Here is a 21,034-nt window from a genome sequence, read left to right as displayed (position 1 = left end):
CCAGTACAGAGAGGTACAGTATGAAATGCAGTGTCTCTTTGTCATTGGGTGAAGGTTGGTAAAGCTATAGCCTTCTAAGGCATACAATTACAAATACTTCCCTACCGCTATTCAAGATGGGAAATATGTTACTTTTATGTACATTTCATGTAACTGTGAAAAGGCTATTCACCATCCTCTCTACCCAAAGGTTCAACATTCCACCTTAACTTCTTTTCCTTTCTATACCTTTTTTTCTCCCTCCCTCCACCGTAACCTCATCGTTCTCTCATTTCTTTGTTCCCATCACCTACCCCATCAGGTCTGTCTCAGGTCTGTTTTGGAGCTGGGTATTTCTCTCGTTTTCTGCATGATTGTCAAACGGCTCAATACGCTGAAAGGCCATTACCTAAAGATAGCCCATTAAGCTTAGCTCAATCCTTCATTATTTCTCTAGGTTTTGAGTGAGGAGGATGGGGGTTTGGGTGAGGAGGATGGGGGTTTGGGTGAGGAGGATGGGAGGTTGGGGGATGTATTGCACCATGATCCATTTAAGTCCAAGGTAGTCATCTCCAGCACTAAACCAGTCCCTCTCTTTTAGCCCCTCTTGCCTTCCGCTTCTTCTCACAAATCAGAGAAAATGTAGCAAAGTAGGTTTTCACTCTATAGACAAATATCTGGCTCATGCCTTGTATAGTGTTATTGTCCCCATGATGACATCTGGAAGGGGACTGTGGCTCTGTCTCCGTCCTTTAGTACGTTCGTACATTCGTCACACGCAATATCTCAGACAGCACTAGCTCAATTTTGACGAAACTTTGGTGAATGATGTCTTGCCATAGAGATCCGGCATGTACAAATTACACTGATTGGCTCAAAGGGGGTGCTATAGTAATCAACTAAAATTCAGAAATTACACTGATTGGCCGAAGGGTGGAGGTGGGTACTATAGTAATAAACTGAAATTCCAAACTTTGAACAAGCATATCTCCTGTCCCGTTTGAGCTATTGTCAGGGAATTTGGTTATTATATGCAGCCCCTCATGAGGAACAAGTTTCTTATAAGGACCCATAAGCCCCGCCCATTAGTTTTCCTGCTAATTAGACATGTTGTCCCCCACCAAACTCTGAACAAGCATATCTCCTGCCCCGTTTGGACATGTATACATCTTCTCATGAGAAACAAGTTTCCCACACAAGGAGGAGCACTACATCATTCGTGGGGGACAACATGTTTACTGTAGACTTGTTATTATGTTAACTGAGGGGTGGCATTGTCCCTTAGGCTGGTCTTAGATCCGTTTGTGCTGTCTTGCCAACTCCTATGGTCAGTGTCCAGCACACAGATCTGGGACCAGGCTAGTAGTCACTCTACTCAGCAAATTGGATGTAGTCTATCACAGTGCCATCCGTTTTGTCTCCAAAGCCCCATACACTACCCACCACTGTGACCTGTACGCTCTTGTTGGCTGGTCCTCACTACATGTTCGTCGTCAAACCCACTGGCTCCAGGCCATCTATAAATCACTGCTAGGCAAATCCCCGCCTTATCTTAGCTCATTGGTCACCATAGCAGCACCCACCCGTAGTCTGCGCTCCAGCAGGTATATCTCACTGGTCATTCCCAAAGCCAACACCTCCTTTGGCCGCCATTCCTTCCAGTTCTCTGCTGCCAATGACTGGAACGAATTGCAAAAATCTCTGAAGCTGGAGACTCTTATCTCCCTCACTAACTTTAAGCATCAGTTGTCAGAGCACCTTACCGATCACTGCACCTGTACACAGCCCATCTGAAATTAGCCCACCCAACTACCTCATCCCTATATTGTTATTTATTTTGCTCTTTTGCACCCCAGTATCTCTATTTGCACATAATCTCTTGCACATCTAGCATTCCAGTGTTAATACTAATTATAATTATTTTGCACTATAGCCTATTTATTGCCTTACCTCCATAACTTGCTACATTTGCACACACTGTACAGTGGGGAAAAAAAGTATTTAGTCAGCCACCAATTGTGCAAGTTCTCCCACTTAAAAAGATGAGAGAGGCCTGTAATTTTCATCATAGGTACACGTCAACTATGACAGACAAAATGAGGAAAAAAAATCCAGAAAATCACATTGTAGGATTTTTTATGAATTTATTTGCAAATTATGGTGGAAAATAAGTATTTGGTCAATAACAAAAGTTTCTCAATACTTTGTTATATACCCTTTGTTGGCAATGACACAGGTCAAACGTTTTCTGTAAGTCTTCACAAGGTTTTCACACACTGTTGCTGGTATTTTGGCCCATTCCTCCATGCAGATCTCCTCTAGAGCAGTGATGTTTTGGGGCTGTCGCTGGGCAACACAGACTTTCAACTCCCTCCAAAGATTTTCTATGGGGTTGAGATCTGGAGACTCCAGGACCTTGAAATGCTTCTTACGAAGCCACTCCTTCGTTGCCCGGGCGGTGTGTTTGGGATCATTGTCATGCTGAAAGACCCAGCCACGTTTCATCTTCAATGCCCTTGCTGATGGAAGAAGGTTTTCACTCAAAATCTCACGATACATGGCCCCATTCATTCTTTCCTTTACACGGATCAGTCGTCCTGGTCCTTTTGCAGAAAAACAGCCCCAAAGTATGATGTTTTCACTCCCATGCTTCACAGTAGGTATGGTGTTCTTTGGATGCAACTCAGCATTCTTTGTCCTCCAAACACGACAAGTTGAGTTTTTACCAAAAAGTTATATTTTGGTTTCATCTGACCATATGACATTATCCCAATCCTCTTCTGGATGCACTCTAGCAAACTTCAGACGGGCCTGGACATGTACTGGCTTAAGCAGGGGGACACGTCTAGCACTGCAGGATTTGAGTCCCTGGCGGCGTAGTGTGTTACTGATGGTAGGCTTTGTTACTTTGGTCCCAGCTCTCTGCAGGTCATTCACTAGGTCCCCCCGTGGGGTTCTGGGATTTTTGCTCACCGTTCTTGTGATCATTTTGACACCACGGGGTGAGATCTTGCGTGGAGCCCCAGATCGAGGGAGATTATCAGTGGTCTTGTATGTCTTCCATTTCCTAATAATTGCTCCCACAGTTGATTTCTTCAAACCAAGCTGCTTACCTATTGCAGATTCAATCTTCCCAGCCTGGTGCAGGTCTACAATTTTGTTTCTGGTGTCCTTTGACAGCTCTTTGGTCTTGGCCATAGTGGAGTTTGGAGTGTGACTGTTTGAGGTTGTGGACAGGTGTATTTTATACTGATAACAAGTTCAAACAGGTGCCATTAATACAGGTAACAGTGGAGGACAGAGGAGCCTCTTAAAGAAGAAGTTACAGGTCTGTGAGAGCCAGAAATCTTGCTTGTTTGTAGGTGACCAAATACTTATTTTCCACCATAATTTGCAAATAAATTCATTAAAAATCCTACAATGTGATTTTCTGGATTTTTTTTTCTCAATATGTCTGTCATAGTTGACGTGTACCTATGATGAAAATTACAGGACTCTCTCATCCTTTTAAGTGGGAGAACTTGCACAATTGGTGGCTGACTAAATACTTTTTTTCCCCACTGTATATATATTTTCTGTTGTATTTTTTTTTGACTTTATGTTTTTTTTACCCCATATGTAACTCTGTGTTGTTGTTTTTATTGCACTACTATGCTTTATCTTGGCCAGGTCGCAGTTGTAAATGAGAACTTGTTCTCAACTGGCTTACCTGGTTAAATAAAGGTGAAATAAATAAAAAATAATAAATACAAAAATTGGGAATACACTGACTTGGTTGGTGCTGAAGTGGTCTCCTCCCCTGTGCTAGGATATGTGTCCTGCTGTAACGTAGCTATGCTGATCTGCTCCTACCTCTGAATATACAGTAGCCTATGTAGTTCAGTGAAGTATCCTCTCTACATTATACAGCCCTCTATTGCTGTCCCTCTGTAGCTTGGAGCTGACTGGCTCGTATTAAGGCTGTTGCCCTTGTAGTTCACTGTTTTCCAGGCTTAGCCTACAGTACACTGACTGGTTTATATTGAAGTTGCTTCCCCCATGGCCTGTAGCTCAATTCAGTCAGTGATTTCAGTCTATATTTCCCCACAGCATGGAACTGATTCTACTGGATGTCACTGAAGCTGTTCCCTGTGTAGCACAGTGAACCCAGTGCCTGACTGTGTTTGTTATTTTTCACACACTGAACCCCATGCTGAGCTAGCAGTACCCCTCCTCGTTTCTCTTTCTTTCTTTCTCTCTCCTCTTTTAGGAGATGTTTTCTTCGCTTTCAGGCTGATAATTGTTTTTTTACACTTAAAATGTGAACAAAGCTGCGAGTAGTTGAAGATGTGTGTGGGAAGATAAGGATGGATAATTTGTCATTGCTGGGGTTGTCGTTGGTTCCAAATCGTAGGCAGGCATCAAAGAAATGGAAAAAAGATATATATGAAGCTGGAGTTTTAGTTTTTCAGAACGTTTCTTGAATATTATTTTATATATTTCTATCGCCGAAGGGATTCTAGTTATCTATTTGAGTCATTCATTTCCCACTAGTTTATTCAAATACATTTACAGCGGTGGTTGTGATACTGTAAATTAACCAACTAATCTAAAGGCCCAGTTCAGTCAAAAAAATTGATTTTCGTGTGTGTGAGAGAGAATACTGTAAATAGACCAAAAGAGTTCCAAACCTCTCTGCCAATAACAGCTAGTTTTCAGTTTTCCACTCCCCACTCAGACCACTCCCAGACACTCCTAGCAACATTTTAGCATGTTTCTTTTTTTTTTACCATTTTCATTTAAAACAATCACAGTAAGGTAATTGTTACCCAGAAATGATTTGATATTGAGCTAAAAACGGCTGCATTGGACCTGTAGCCCTTTACACTTGAACACGGGTTGAAAATAGAAGATTTGGGCACTGATAAATGCCTAAATTGTAACTCAGTGGCTGTACAGAAACATATACATGACGTCAGAGCTCTGGCTCTCTGCTTCACTGCGCTCTATGGGTTGTAGTGCAGAGCGAATAGTGCTTTTTGAGGTCGAGTCGGTTTCAGTTCGATTATTAAAAAATAATAACGGTTTTCGGTTTCAGTTATAAAAAAAAAAAAAATGCACTATGCATTATGTGGGTTGAATGCTGTAACCACACAGAATAAAACAATTAATAAAAGTCCCATGATGGTGGTGACTGCCCATTACTGTTTATCACTTTTTAACCATCATTTATTCACATTACTTTGTTTTGTATATTACATTTGTTTTATTCAATGACTTTATTATTTCATTCAAAGTCATCATCTCATCTCTATAGAGCTGCTGCCTATGCGGTCTGCCAAAATCACTATTTTAGTAGTTCTTCAAAGTACATAAGGCATACTTTTATGACTGCTGAATACCAACTATCAATGACTTAGATAATGTATTTTCAGGTAGAGATACCTCGCATAGTCGATTGTGCATTCTTCTGTCACTATTATTTAGCAGGTGTAAAAGAAACACAGACCGGACATGTAAGCGTGCAATGGATTATGGTCATTGTAAATTACAACTCCCTACTACATCGTAGTTAGGGTTTGATCTGACTTATCTCTAGAAAAACTGCGCAGTGTGCACATTGAGCTCACAGAAAAAAAACAGAACGAAATGGAATACAAATAATTTAACAGACATCTGTCAATTAGTTGGTTAAAAAGAAAGATGAACACCATTTTGGTTAATCGCGCGACAAGAAGTTGCCCCCATCCCTTCCACTAATTGGGCAACTTTTGCAGTTTGTTGTCTGAGTGAGGGAAATGCTGTACATTAGGATGACTCTATGTATTTTGAAAGATGAGACATTGAGAATGATAATAAATACCGCTTTAATGTTTTTGGTTAGGGTTAGTCTTACTGGGGTCCTACACATAACGAAAAATACATTACAGACAAAAGACTTACATGTAGTGTGTGTGCATCTATCAGTTCCACATACATGTCAGTACATAAACACAACAATTAGGTCACATGGGGGAGAGGCGCTGTGCCGTGAGATGTTGCTTTATTTGTTTTTTGAATCCAGTTTTGGTCTTCACTTGTGCTATATAAGATGCTCTCATGGCTCTGTATAATACTGTACATTTCCTTGAATTTGTTCTGGACCTGGGGACTGTGAAAAGACCCCTGATGGCATGTCTGGTGGGGTAAGTGTGTGTGTCAGTGCTGTGTGTAAGTTGACTATGCAAACAATTTGAAACACATTGTTTCTTATAAAAACAAGAAGTGACGCAGTCAGTCTTTTCTCAACTCTTAGACAAGAGAGACTGGCATGCATAGTATTTATATCAGCCCTCTGATTACAATGAAGAGCAAGACGTGCCGCTCTGTTCTGGGCCAGCTGCAGCTTAACTATGTCTTTCTTTGCAGCACTTGACCATATGACTGGACAGTAATCAAGATAAGATAATACTAGAGCCTGCAGGACTTGCTTTATTGAGTGTGGTGTCAAGAAAGCAGAGCATCTCTTTATTACGGATGTCATACAAGCAAGCCAAACACCTGTGAGTCCAAATGTTCACTTCACATTTCCATATTATTCCATGTTATAAAACTCATGTCAACGTTTATGATCACTATGTTTGATGTACAGTTCCAAGATGACATGGCATCATACCCTTGGTTGTTCTCAACAGAATGAGCCTATGTTTGTCTATTGTGAAGAAAATGTGTCGCGGCACACACACTTGAATGCACTTTAATGACTTATTTCTATGTGCATCAAAATTATGATCTTTTTTCCCTGAATTGCATTGTGAAAGCCTAACACTGTAATGTAGTATTTTATAACTTAGCTAGTCATGTTGGCAATAGAACAAGCTTTCAAATTATGCCTTGTGACAGGTTAACTGTTGTCCTCCCCTTTGGTCGAATAATTTTTCCATAATCTCCAAATTGTTCCCTTTCAGTTGCTACCAAGCATATGCTTTTCATATTTCTTCTGGAAGAAACATTTCAACTTAGCCCTATCCGTATAGGCCAAATCCCACGGGTGTAAAGGGTTGGACTTAGTAAGTCAGGAATAAATCGTTATCAGTTTGTGTGCAATTGATTAGTATGTATGTTTAATCAATCGATCTGTGTGTAGTTAAGCAGTATAAATCATGAATTAGCTGTGGTTGGTTCTATGGTACCTGAGCCTAGGTGTGGTGTCAAGTACCAGGTCGTTTTGACCAGGGAATGAAGCTAAGGTTATACTGGGCAGGTAGACTCACCACAATGGGCTCTGACCTGATGGGACTGGATAGGTAGCCTAGATAAACACTAGCCTGTGCACAGTGGTACAAAACTGGTTGCAATGACGGCGTAATCAGGTTGTAATGATGTAATTTCAATCAGCTTTGACTCCATCTAGCGCTTCATTTGGCTCAGGGGAAGTTCCACCATGTTAGGCTATATCCACCTACCGGTATCTGTTTTCTTTACGTTAGCATTTTGCAACTGCAGGTGTTTGGGGGCTAGGTGAAGGGCTTAGTGTTTTTCACATCAAGCTCACTGTTGTGTTCCATGATACTTTATCCCTAGACCATACTGCATCCTAAAGTCTTCACTTCTTCTCCAGGTCACTTCCAGACCCTGGAAAACTTTAAAGAGCGTATAAGGGCTGATTGGCCTACTTTAGGTTAAGTGCCTCTTCCTCCTGTATTGACCACAGAGAAGAGACACGCAGGACATGTTCTGGAATGTCTTTCTTTCCTTTCTTCTCTTCCCTTCCATCCATCCATCCACGATTCACGTTATATGCATGGAGAGGAAGTGGTGATAGGCTTCTTCTCTTCTCGCTTGTCAAAGTTCACCTGCCTGCCAGACGGCTTTTGAGATTAGCGTTGCCTTGACGACAGAGGGGAGAGGTCAGGAGGGGCTAAAAGAGGCTGATTAAATTTCCCACTTTCTGCATTCCATCAAAGAAGAAGTGGGGTTTGATGGGAGGGTCTGGGTCTGTCCACTGCTGATTAGCTTTCAAATTCCAAACTCCTTCATCGGCATGTTGGTAAATACAAGTACTCTGCCTGATGGCTGTTTTTACAGATCTCTAAATGACAAATGAAATCTGTGCAGCATACTCCAACTCAAGTGATTCAGCTAGGTGGTACTACTGATGAAGGCAGGAGATGGTGAGACTCTTATCTTCTGTGATTTGCTTTCCAGGAAGGTTCTTAGGTATGGATAGTGTTCTATATATAGAATTATTATGACAAGGAATAGACTCATCATCTCTTCTCGAAGCTCTCCCTGAGTTTATGAGTAATGAAGCGCACACACTCTCTCTGGGTAAAGTAAAAAACTAAGGGATGGAATTTTAGTTGTTCATGGTGAACTTGATCATTGCTGACATGGTCACAAACGAGTTGGTATCTCTGTAGACAAACGGTCAGGCAGCAAATCACTCACTGCACCGTCAGCCAGCCCTCTCAGTGCTATGGAACTGTCTGGAACATGTTATACATATTAAAATGAGCCAAGACGTGGCTTGCAAGATGGTTTCGCTTTCTCTTTCACAGACACACACACTCACGCACTTGGTAGGCACACAGACACACGTTCACGCACGCGGTAGGCACACACACACACGCACTCACACGGCTGACACACACACACACACACACACACACACCACATCACACATCCTATTCCAAAGTGAGCTCGTTGGTTTACTCCCCTGCTCTATCGGCATGCTAGAGCACGTGTTTAGCTAATTGCTCAGTATCTGTTTACATTTGTTTAGAAAGTGGAAACCACAAGGGGAAAAAGCTCAATTTGAATGGAGCAATTCCCCAATCGTATCTAGAAAACCCAATAGATGGCGAACCCAGCAGCACAGAGCTCACACTGAGAGCAAGAGAGTGCTCGGGTGAGCGAGCCACATGAAAGCAAAGAGGAGAGCGAGAGAAAGGAAGGGTGTGGATGTACTACCACTGTGTCAGTGGGAGCTAAGAGGGGGGGGGGGGCTGGCAGGGGGTACAGACGTGACCTTGTCCCAAATGTAGCAGTGAAGAAAGGAGAAGAGCTGCTGCCTTTGAGATGGAAATGGCCGTGAAGGTAGAGAGGGCATCAGAGGGCTGGATGAAAAATTCAAAAGAGCCTTTTGAGTCTTGATGGGCATTCGCTCTGAGAAAAAGAGGGGGAGAAAGTGAGTGAGGATGGACAGGCGCTGGCAGGTAGTTAATTTTTTGTCTGTGTGATTTTTACTCTCATTCCAGTGTTACAGGGAGGGGAGGATGATCAAATCTGGTCCTCCTACTTGACAGATGAGGCCTACTTCACACACTAGCTCAGACTGGAAGGTTAATTGGTTAAGACCTATACAATCTTGTTGGGATTTCACATATTTAATTCACTGATAAAAACCATATTCAGTGGTTCCCCATGCTGTGTTCCTGTAAAGGACTTTGTGTCAAATGTTGCTGTAAACAGGGCTACATAAATACATTTGATTTATTGATTGATAAATGATTTCATATCCATTCTTGTTTTTCTACTCTCACCGTCTCACAAAGAGTAGTCTGGTACAGAATATAGGCTCATTTGTATTCTTCAAATAGCTTGTCTAAATTTGGGACTTGACCACAGGTGTAGTGTGAGTACACAGTGCAGTGGTCCAGTCCTCATTTCCTCACGTTAACCCCAGCTCCCAGTGGGTCGGTTGACTGCATTCGATTAGGGATTAGGAATGGGCCTGAAACCGGGAGGGGGGTGTGATAGTAGTGTCACTGTGTCAGCACCACTGACCAGTCTCTGCTCATTCTGGGAGGACAGAAAGATGGGACAAACAGAAATGCATGTGGCCACCGGGAGGCTGCACGCACCTATGAGATTGGCTAATTTCACACTCTAACCAATCCTGTTAGAGATAGCTGGATGTACTATAGATTGATGTAGGAAAGTGGACTGACTGAGAGTTGGGCTCAGATGGGTGTATTTTTTATGTTATTTTTTTTATTTAACCTTTATTTAACTAGGCAAGTCAGTTAAGAACAAATTCTTATTTACAATGACGGCCTACACCGGCCAAACCCGGACGATGCTGGGCCAATTGTGCGCCGCCCTATGGGACTCCCAATCACGGCCGGTTGTGATACAGCCTGTAGTGATGCCTCAAGCACTGAGATGCAGTGCCTTAGACCGCTGCGCCACTCGGGTGCAGGACAGTGGACTGGGTGAGTGGTGAGACACAGGAGAGGCATGATGTACAACACGCTGACATGCTGCCGTCCAGGAGGGTGCAACATTACAGAACACACTGTGTAGAACAGATAGGATTAATTCAAGTACAATAGGGAAGAATGTTAGCTATGTTCATTAACGTTTCTACCTGTAGTTTTGGGAACGTTTGACCTACCTGAATACACACCAGCAGAGGAGGCTGGTGGTAGGAGCTAATGGAGGACAGGCTCATTCTAATGGCTGAAATGGAATTAATGGAACGGTATAAAACATATGGAAATTACGTTTGACTTAGTTTCATTTATTCCATTCCAGCCATTACAATGAGTCTGTCCTCCTATAGCTCCTCCCACCAGCCTCCTCTGCACAGCAGTGTCTGGGACTGGACTCCTCCTGCCAGGCAGAAGCCCTGCTGCTCTCCCATGGAGCAGAGGTTTCCCAGGCAGGCATCCTCTCATCCATCCACAGCCTGTTGGTTCACCAGCCAGGAGTGTGTTATTTCAGGACACTTGATCTGATCTTCACTGACCTCAGTCTCCATATTGGTCCTAGCTTACAATAAGCCCTATGTGTGGTGTCAGTGATTTGGATGGCGGTGGTTTGGTGTTGTCTTTCCCAGCAGACAGTAAAGAAGGACGGGTTAGGGGGTGATTGGAGGCATGCCCTGTCGTAAAGTAGAGCTGCCAATTAAACCTGCCTCTCTGTGCATAACAAAAAAAAGCAGGTCAAGATCGACGATAACACATCTGGCTGGGCAGGAAGGGAAGACATCTGTGGTTGACCTGCCCAGTCTAGTAGCCTTGTGATCCCTACAGCTGTGTTTGTTTGGGTGTGTGTTCATGCGTGGGTGTGCGTGCATGCATGGGTGTGTGTTTGAGCGTGTGTCCAGTTTAGTAGTGATCCCTGAGGCTGAAGTAGGTGGGGCGATACCTGACATGAATAGCCTCCAGTTGTGTCTATCTGTCAGTCTGTCTTTGTGTGTGTGTGTCTGTGTGACTTTCTTTGTTTGTTTCTATTTCTGTGCATTCAGGGACGCAACTTTGGTTTTAGAAGTGGGGGGGACATAACCTGGGGGGCTGTCCCTAAATAAAATGAATATTGGTCGACAGGGACGGCCTGTTCAATAGGGCGATATGGGCGACGCACTGCCAAACGGGAAAAGGAAGGGATTTTTTTCTAATCAATTATATCACGGCAACAGTACTAGTTATCAGTGTTCTAATCTGATCTGACTGCCACTAAATGTCAAATCAGGCTAAAGTCGTGCTTCAAATGGCCCCGCCCGTTTTTGGGGCGATTTCAGTCAGGTTGAAAATCGCCCAGAAGTCTCTCATAGCCTGTCATGTAAAATCTATTTTTTTCAAATTTCAAAGCTTTCAATACATTCTCTATGGGTGTCTGTGGGCTTGCACTTACGCGCTTTCGTCATACGTGACGTAACCATGAACGTAACTAAGAAAATAGCAGCTAGCAGCGTCTCTGTTGCGACCTGCAGTGTGGCGTTATTTTATGTTTTTAATTTGTAGACTTAGTTTACAAACATTCTGCCAACCATGGATTTTTACAGTGGTGGGTTTTGGACTGATCTTGTTGATCGTGTACATACCCGCTACGAACGGACTAAATAATGAAAACGCTGCTGGCAGCGGAATCCAATACAGCTGGGAGACTTGGCTGGATGACAGAGTCCCGGACAGAGAAGTGGAGCCGGCCGGCTTCACCCTGGTCAGAGCGGACCGCGATCCTGGTAAGAGAGCGACTCTGTACCCCCGACATTGAACTGCTTTCTGTGTCACTGCGACCTTACTATCTGCCCCGTGAGTTCCCCCAATTGTTTGTTACCGTTGTGTACTGTTGATAATCACAAGTTTACTGGAGAACTGAGACCAAGTAGAGACTTTGGACAGGGTGGATATGGTATAATAAAGGCAGTTTATTCAGAGGTAAAGATATCTGGAATCGCGTGCACGGACCCGTTCGTCAAACTCTTAGGGAGCTATCTGAAGAGAGCCCCGAAAACATTGTGTGCAGACATTTTATACAATAAATGATGTAGGTTGAATCTAGTAGTTCTGATCTTCTGATTGGTCCTGATGAGTTGGGCGAGGTCCCCTCCACTGTTGCATTGGCTCTGAGTCGGGTTCTCTGTCTTCAAATGTTCAGCCTAAAGAGAGGGGATTTTTGTGTGTGTGTGTGTGTTTAACAGTGATGATGTGTGTGTGTGTGTGTGTTATCAGTGATGTGTGTGTGTGTGTGTGTGTGTGTGTGTGTGTCCTCAGAGCAAGAACTCGTGAGTTGGAAGAACTGAGAGACCTATGGCGTGGGTGTTGTCCTTGGCCACCTGCTGACAAGGCTGACAAGATAGGACTCTTTTGTCCATTGTTATAGGATAGGAACAGCATTGATTGAAAACAAACGCCCAACACAAAATGGGTCATGCACAAGATTTTAGTCAGACCAAGCTATAACATTATATATTTACTACGACAGTACATTCAACCAAAAGCTAATATAACAAAGGCATCAGAGATTATTTATAATCTGTCACAGAAACTGGAATCCATCTCCCCAGATCAGTCAATAAATGCTTCTGGTATTGACTTATATGCTGCCCCTGTCTTCATGTTGTTGCTGGACATATCTTTTTTAAAATGTGTGTAGGTCACCTAAATCATCAGAAAAATTGCCCCTCCTGAGAATTTTTTCAGGAGCCGCCACTGTTGGTCGACCAAGAGTAGTCTTTTCTTTTGACCAATCGATTGGTCGAAATGTTTTAACGTGTATTTTTCTGTTTGGGACAGACACAGCAGTAGGCTATTTGTGCAAGGGATAAGAAGTAATCAGGTATTTTTTGACGTTTCCACTGGATCAGAGCATTACATTTTCCCCTTCATGCCAAGTGGTTATCGAAAGGGAGAAAGCTGGAAATATTGTTCAAATACTTTGAGGAACTATTGTCCTTCTCAATTGATTCTAAAAACAGACTTTGTTTACTTGCTGTTTGAGGTGAAGAAACATTTATTTGAGAAGCTCCACATCTCCATTAGTGGTGGTGAATTAAGACAATCAGAAATCCCCAAATGGGCACATTTTATAGGCCTTCATTTGCACGCAGGCCAGGTAGACTAGTCCTACCTCTATTTGCGTAATCAGGTGCGCGTCCTTACTCAACATTGACAGGAGCGTTTCAAACAAAAGACAATGAATAAATTGACAAAACTCGTAAATGGAATGAAATAAACTAAAACCTGTTTCTCACAAGTGTAGCATAGGTTTTGAGTTCTGCAAAACACATGTCCACTCCGACAATGAGAACGGTAAATTACTGTAAAATAATATATTGACTGTATTACCGTAACCAAATAAACATTGCAGATGAGAAATTATGGGAATTCATGCTAAATGTAGTCTACTACTGGTGATATATGTAATGGGGAATTGATAGACACAGAAAACAATGCACACAATGAAGTTATGAAACAATGAATAACCACAATGGCGGGAGAGAGCGCATTCTGGAGAGAGACTTGCCTTGTGCATCTGAGCCACAATACCCATATTCTTGGACCGTGGCATCCTCGCAGCCTCCTCAGTGGATTAGTCCACTGAGATAGGCACAAATAAGACAGGTGTGTCGTGTGCATGTTTTCAATACAGACCCCTTTTGTCATACAGTATTCCATATAAAGCTCCCAGAATTTATGAAAGTTGCACAGTATACCCTTAATCTTGTAATAAATCAAATCTAGTGATACATAACTTGACATTTCTGCCATCCATTGTGACATTGCAGGGGGAAAACCAACCTGCCAATTAATGGCAATGCATTTCTTAGCTGCTATAAATGCTAGGTTAGACAGTTTCTTCTGATAAGTCTCCAGTATCAACATTTACAAGCAAACAAAAACCGGGAGAAGGGAGAATACTCTTTGCCAGAATCCAGCTAGCCTTCACAAGATCATAACATATGCAAATATGTCCCCTTTTGTGTTTTACACCTCCAGCAGAGGAATTACATTTCTGAATGTGTTCTATGGATGTAATTAATGTCTGAGATTATATGAATATGACTGGGCATTCAAACATATCTGTATCCATCATGACGTAAATGTGCCCTTGAGCAAGGCACTTAACCCTAATTGCTCCTGTAAGTCGCTCTGGATAAGAGCATCTGCTAAATGACTAAAATGTAAATGTAAATCATCAATAGTTTCTCCCAGGTCTTCCTAACAATTTTGTTTGACATGGTTTGTGTCTTCGGGAAAAGCCTCTCAACCCTTCATACAGGTTGGAAATCAACTTTAAAGGTTTGTCAGACTGCCTTAAAATAGTTTCAATCTGGTCTTCCCTGGTTGCCTGACCCTGCTGAGACCCCTGTCACCATCTGATCCTGCTCAGATAAGGCATGACAAAAAATTACCTTGGTGTGCATTTATACATAATATTTTCCAAGAATAGAATCTGTAGTTCAATCATTGAAATGACCATTATTCCCAGATCCCAGACTGTAGCCTAACCATAAACTCAAGATGGAACTTTCTATCCATTCACTGATTCTTATAATATACTGCAAAATTCACCTGAGCTCCGTAGACTGGTCTTCCCTGGCTGTCTGACCCTGCTGGGACACCTGTCACCATCTGATCCTGCTAAGACATGATGAGCATAGTGTTGTACTGACTGTGCACCATGACAGTGTAGCCTGTAGAGCTGTTTATACAGTGTCAGTGTGAAAAGTAGGGAATTAGCTAGGGAAACTGACAGATCAATAACGTTACATTGCTATACTGACTCTAATAAAAACTCACATTGTACTGTCAAAAAATGTGAACATATCGGTCTTCAATCATTTGGCCACTGGTTTCATCGTTTGATTCCGGTCTAGTGTGATTGAGACAAAATTAATAGCTAACGTTAGTGAGCTAGCTAGCTAACGTTAGCCAACTTTTGGCTAGCTGTAATGGTACATCAACTAGAGAAAACTAGCCAAGTTAATTTACTTCTGTTGAAACGGAAAGGCTACAAAAAATGTCCATACACACAACAGCTGTTAGATACTGCTACCTTACAGATTGCTAGAGCTGAACTGGCTGTGGTAGCTATTAGCTAGCTAGTTCATTCTCTTCAGACAGAACTTCAGTCGAGAGGGGATGAAACATTAACTAACGTTACATGTCAGTTACACTACTAGCTCAGCACTTTTTTTTCTGTTAAGTCAAGCAGCAGTTACCTTGCCAGCTACATCAGCCAAATAAAGAGTAGCCAGTTTCTGCTCTGCTTGCTTTTACAACTCTGAGAAAAAGCTCAACACACAGAGAGCAGCTGCAGACCGCAGCACCGTGCTGATCCTATTAAGCCAGCCTTTCAGAAGCTTTGCCTTCACACAGCCTGTCCACATGCTCTGTGGTATCCGCGGTCCTAAAATACCATTTTACATTTACATTTACATTATTTAGCAGACGCTCTTAAAATGTGTGTTGTGGGCGGGGGGTCATGTCCCCAGTGAAAGTAGCGCCTCTTGTGTGCATGTAAATTACTTTTTATGTCTGTTTCTGTGCATGTCTGATTCTGTGTAGGCTATGTTTGAGGAAAATTGTAAATTGGAATTTTAGGTAATGGTAATTGGCCAGCAAAATTACTGTCATCATAATATATAAAAAAATGTGAAGCACATTTTCTCCTCCAGTCCTCACTGCATGTGCTGGAATTGAAATAGAATTCATAGAACGGGCATCCCCATTCAAGTCAATGATGGCATAATGGGTGGAATGGCTGCCATTGGGAGTGTACCCATAAGCAGAAAGTAAAATATGTGCTCAAATGTGTGCTGTGATTTGTTGATTCAACTCAACTGACATTACAAAAAATACATTGCATTGCATAAGCCACATCAGTTCACGTAATTTGAATGCAATTCTATATTACCATGGACATTATTGCATCACAATAGAAGGTAGCCATAGTCCCAGTCGGTATTAAATAGATAAAACGTCACGGTCCTTCCCGCCTGTGGGGAAAACAACCTGTTACCCCATTTGTCTCACAGCAAAAACGTCATGTTTTTCAAACAAAATTTAGTCAGTTACAAAACTACACTGAAAAAAATATCAACGCAACAATTTCAAAGAGTTACAGTTCATATAAGGAAATCATTAGGCCCTAATCTATGGATTTCACACTGGGAATACAGATATGCATCTGTTGGTCACAGATACCTTAAAAAAAAAAGTAGGGGCGTGGATCAGAATACCAGTCAGTATCTGGTGTGACCACCATTTGCCTCATGCAGCACGACATCTCCTTCGCGTAGAGTTAATCAGGCTGTTGATTGTGGAATGTTGTCCCACTCCTTTTCAATGGCTGTTCGAAGTTGCTGGTTATTGGCGGGAACTGGAACACGCTGTCGATCCAGAGTATCCCAAACTTGCTCAATGGGTGACATGTCTGGTGAGTATGCAGGCCATGGAAGAACTGGGACATTTTCAGTTTCCGGGAATTGTGTGCAGATCCTTGCGACATGGGGCCGTGCATCATCTAAAACATGAGGTGATGGCGAACGGATGAATGGCACGGCAATGGGCCTCAGGATCTCGTCACGGTATCTCTGTGCATTCAAATTGCCACCGATAAAATGCAATTGTGTTTGTTGTCCATAGCTTATGCCTGCCCATACCATAACCCCTCCGCCACCATGGGACACTCTGTTTACAACGTTGACATCAGCAAACCGCTCGCCCACACGACAAAATACACGCCATCTCCCATCTGCCCGGTACAGTTGAAACTGGGATTCGTCCGTGAAGAGCACACTTCTCCAGCATGCCAGTGGCCATCAAAGGTGAGCATTTGCCCACTGAAGTTGGTTACGACGCGGAACTGCAGTCAGGTCAAGACCCTGGTGAGGACGACGAGCACGCAGATGAGCTTCGCTGAGACTGTTTCTGACAGTGTCTTCAGTTGTGCAAACCCACAGTTTCATCAGCTCTCTGGGTGGCTGGTCTCAGACGAACCTGCAGGTGAAGAAGCCAGATGTGGAGGTCCTGGGCTGGTATGGTAACACGTGGTCTGCGGTTGTGAGGCCGGTTGGACGTACTGCCAAATTCTCTAAAAAGGCTTTGGAGGCGGCTTATGGTAGAGAACTTAACATTACATTATCTGGCAACAGCTCTTGTGGACATTCTTGCAGTCAGCATGCCAATTGCACGCTCCCTCAAATCTGTGGCATTGTGTTGTGTGACAAAACTGCACATTTTAGAGTGGCCTTTTATTGTCCCCATCACAAGGTGTACCTATGTAATGATCATGACATTTAATCAGCTTCTTGATATGCCACACCTGTCAGGTGGATAGATTATGTTGGTAAAGGGGAAATGCTCACTAACAGGGATGTAAACAAATTTGTGCACAACATTTAAGAGAAATACATTTTTTGTGCGCATGGAACATTTCTGGGATCTTTTATTTCAGCTCATGAAACATGGGACCAACACTTTACACTTTGCGTTTGTTCAGTGTACATTTACAAAAAGTACCACGTCTAAAGATTACTTTTCAACATTGCCTGCTCCCGAGCGTTCTCACTACTTAGAAAATCGTAATATTGTAGGGCTTCCCTAATGCCCCTTTTCATGATGGTGCTAGCAGCCACCTGAGTGAGTGTTAGCTAGCTGCAGACAGGAACATTAAGCTAGCCAAGACCAACAATACAAACAAAAAGACTATACAGCTACATGTAGTGAGTGGAGTTAAACAGACTATACTAAACAAGTTAAATGTCTTACCTGTGATGAAATGTGTTCCACACGCTTAGCTACGTGTAGCTTACTTGGACACCGGGTCCCTACATTTCCTACTCTCCCACACCAAATAGCCTGAAGCCACAGGGCTCTTCTCACAGGCTCTATTTCCCTACGTGGGAGCATTGTGAACCGTAGGTTGGGATTTTTGACTTGATTACATGTGCATTGAACAACACAGCAGCTTTTTGGCATTGACAACGAAGTTGTCTCTTTTTTATGGGGGTCAATGGGAAATAATATTTGTTTTCCCCAATTTGTGGGCGTGGGTGAGGGAAATTCCTAATTATTACGTGAATATCGTCTTGGACTATTGCGAGTGTAGGCTACCCATGAGTTTACCAGTCAAATTGCCAGGTTTAGAGGTTCCAAGCATGTTCTATTCATTCTATTTTCTGTGTCTGCTGCTGCTGCTGCTGCATTGTGGGGGGCGTTGCCTAGGCAACTGAATACTAATTTGCTTGTTTCAGCAAGGAGCAGCAAAGTTTAATCACGTTGTTAAGGCAATGGGTGGCTAGAATTCAAGGTACACTTAACCAGCATGGCTACCACAGCATTCTGCAGCGATACGCCATCCCATCTGGTTTGGGCTTAGTGGGACTATCATTTGTTTTTCAACAGGACAATGACCCAACACACCTCCAGGCTGTGTAAGGGCTATTTTACTAAGAAGGGGAGTGATGGAGTGCTGCATCAGATAACCTGGCCTCCACAATCCCCCGACCTCATCCCAATTGAGATGGTTTGGGATGAGTCGGACGGCAGAGTGAAGGAAAAGCAGCCAACAAGTGCTCAGCATATGTGGGAACTCCTTCAAGACTGTTGGAAAAGCATTCCAGGTGAAGCTGGTTGAGAGAATGCCAAGAGTGTGCAAAGCTGTCATGAAGGCAAAGGGTGGCTATTTGAAGAATCTCAAATATAAAATATATTTTGATTTAACACTTTTTTGGTTACTACATGATTCCATATGTGTTATTTCATAGTTTTGATGTCTTCACTATTATTCTACAATGAAAAAATAAAGTTAAACCCTTGAATGAGTAGGTGTGTCCAAACCTTTGACTGGTAGTGTATATAATAACAATAATAGTAATAATAATAGTACTTTTCGGTCGTTACATGGACTCTTAACTGTCAGTTATGCGGTTATACAGTAATTATGCTAGCCCTAGTCGTACCTTGAAAATAAATAAAAAATTGCATGAGTTCTGGTGGCAATTACTGTTGGATCTGAGAGACGTAGCAGGAGTTGATGAGAGAGGGAGGGATAGTGAAGGGAGGTATAGGTTAGGCTAGTGGAATAGGTGCATCAAGAATGAGGGAATGTTGGAGTGAAGAGAGGGAGGAGGGGGAGTGAAGTAATGGGGCAAGAGGAGGGGGGGAGGGAGGGTGAGGTGCAGCAGGTAGAGCCGTTAGAGGAGATAAAGATAAGATCATTCAGACAATCAGCCGAGGCCTCAGGACAATCATCAGATCTCATCTGTTTTCAAGAGCAATTCTGTCTTCTATTGAACTGTTTTGACTCAGTCAGGGAGGCGGTTTCTGGGGGCTTTAACCCTCGTTGTGCCACGTTCTCCCCGTTCTCGTTTCCGGGAATAAATAATGGCGAGAAACCGCTACATTATAATACATTATTTCTATGAACAGCATGAAGTGAATTGGAACTGTTAAATGATATGCAATGTTTAAATCTGGCTTCTCTGCGGCCTTCTCTGCTCTGTTATCTGCATGACCAATCATCAGCGCTCAGTGTGTGTGTGCTGTTGTAGCCTACCGTAGGCCTATTTACTTACACAAAGTCACCATAAATACAAAGTGCTGCGTGCTGTGTTCTCCTACCATTCCATTGCAAACAGCAAGTAGGCCTACAGGCTATACAGATCAGCACACAAAAAATTGCCATAGCCTACCCTCCCCAAGAATCCCTCAACCTATCACAACTGGTGAGAGTATATGCCGAGAAAGTGAAGGGTAAATAAGCTGAGATGCAAAAATACTAAATATGCACGTGCGACGTATCAACTCTCTGGCTTCGTTCCTACATTAAACCAGTCATCACAACGCTAGCAGCCTACCATATTTACTCATAAAGTCCCCAATAGAAAACATTCCTTGGGCTGCATGGCTTCTATAAATGTAATTGCTTTCTATATGTGCATGCTACACATGACCTCTCGACCCCGTTACGGTACACAATACCCAATCTCAATCTCCATCTCACATTCAAATCTCTACTAACGTGGCACTGGCAGAGGCTTAAATATAAACGGTTGCTAATCACAAAACGGCAGATAATGTGTCCACAAAAGCGCTTGATGAAATCGACATTTGCACCATTGTTTCACGATGTTATGCTTACAAAAGCGGGCACACGCTTTTGGTCAGATTTGAAGGCGGTTGATTAACTGCGCTATCCATGGTGCTGAATCTCCGCTAGCCTAGGCCTGTTTGTTTAGCGTAGAATCTGATGTTCCCTGTGACACTCACCACAATAAGCTATAATGAAGTAAAAACAGCCACAACCTTCCCAAATCCCCCCAATAGCCAGGTGCAAGGGGAGAGAAAATGCTGAGGTAGGCTAAAACAAATGTCATTTTCACTGGACCTCATAATATTTCACCAGTCGGCCAAAAGTGCTCATTGTGCCTAGGCTGCCTTAAAGGGGAATTTTACCCTAAACCCATTTCATGTGTATTTCTAGTCAGTCCACCATGCATACGGTCTCGAAATATCATAAAAATATCATTATTTAGCATACGGTTGCATCATAGATATCGAAACACCCCGTCTGTCAAAGAATCAAATTACGTCACCATGCGAGACTTTGCACTTCCACCCTGATCTTCTTTGCCAGTGATTCCCAGAAAGCAGCACATGCTAGCTGACTCTCTCGGGCTGTTTAACCATCGGTGGATGTGTAATTCAAATGATTTGCTTTGATGTTTACTAGGGCCCTGCCCGAGCCCTACCCATGCCTGCGACGTTCAGGCCCTACCCTACCCAGGCCCAATTGCTTTTGCCCAAAACCCGAAATTAGAAATATCTTCCTCCGTTATTAAATCCATTAGCTGCTCCTC

The 21,034-nt window shown here is 42.9% G+C and overlaps 1 protein-coding gene across 1 annotated transcript in view; it reads left to right on the top strand.

Moving 5' to 3' along the window:
• Positions 1-21,034, top strand: part of LOC121543033 (activating signal cointegrator 1 complex subunit 3) — a 160,326-nt gene that overhangs the window by 13,696 nt on the left and 125,596 nt on the right. The gene's annotated exons all lie outside the window — the stretch shown is intronic.

The sequence above is a fragment of the Coregonus clupeaformis genome, chromosome 28 (genome assembly GCF_020615455.1).
Source record: "Coregonus clupeaformis isolate EN_2021a chromosome 28, ASM2061545v1, whole genome shotgun sequence".
NCBI lineage: Eukaryota > Metazoa > Chordata > Actinopteri > Salmoniformes > Salmonidae > Coregonus > Coregonus clupeaformis.
This window is presented reverse-complemented; position numbering and strand designations above follow the sequence as displayed.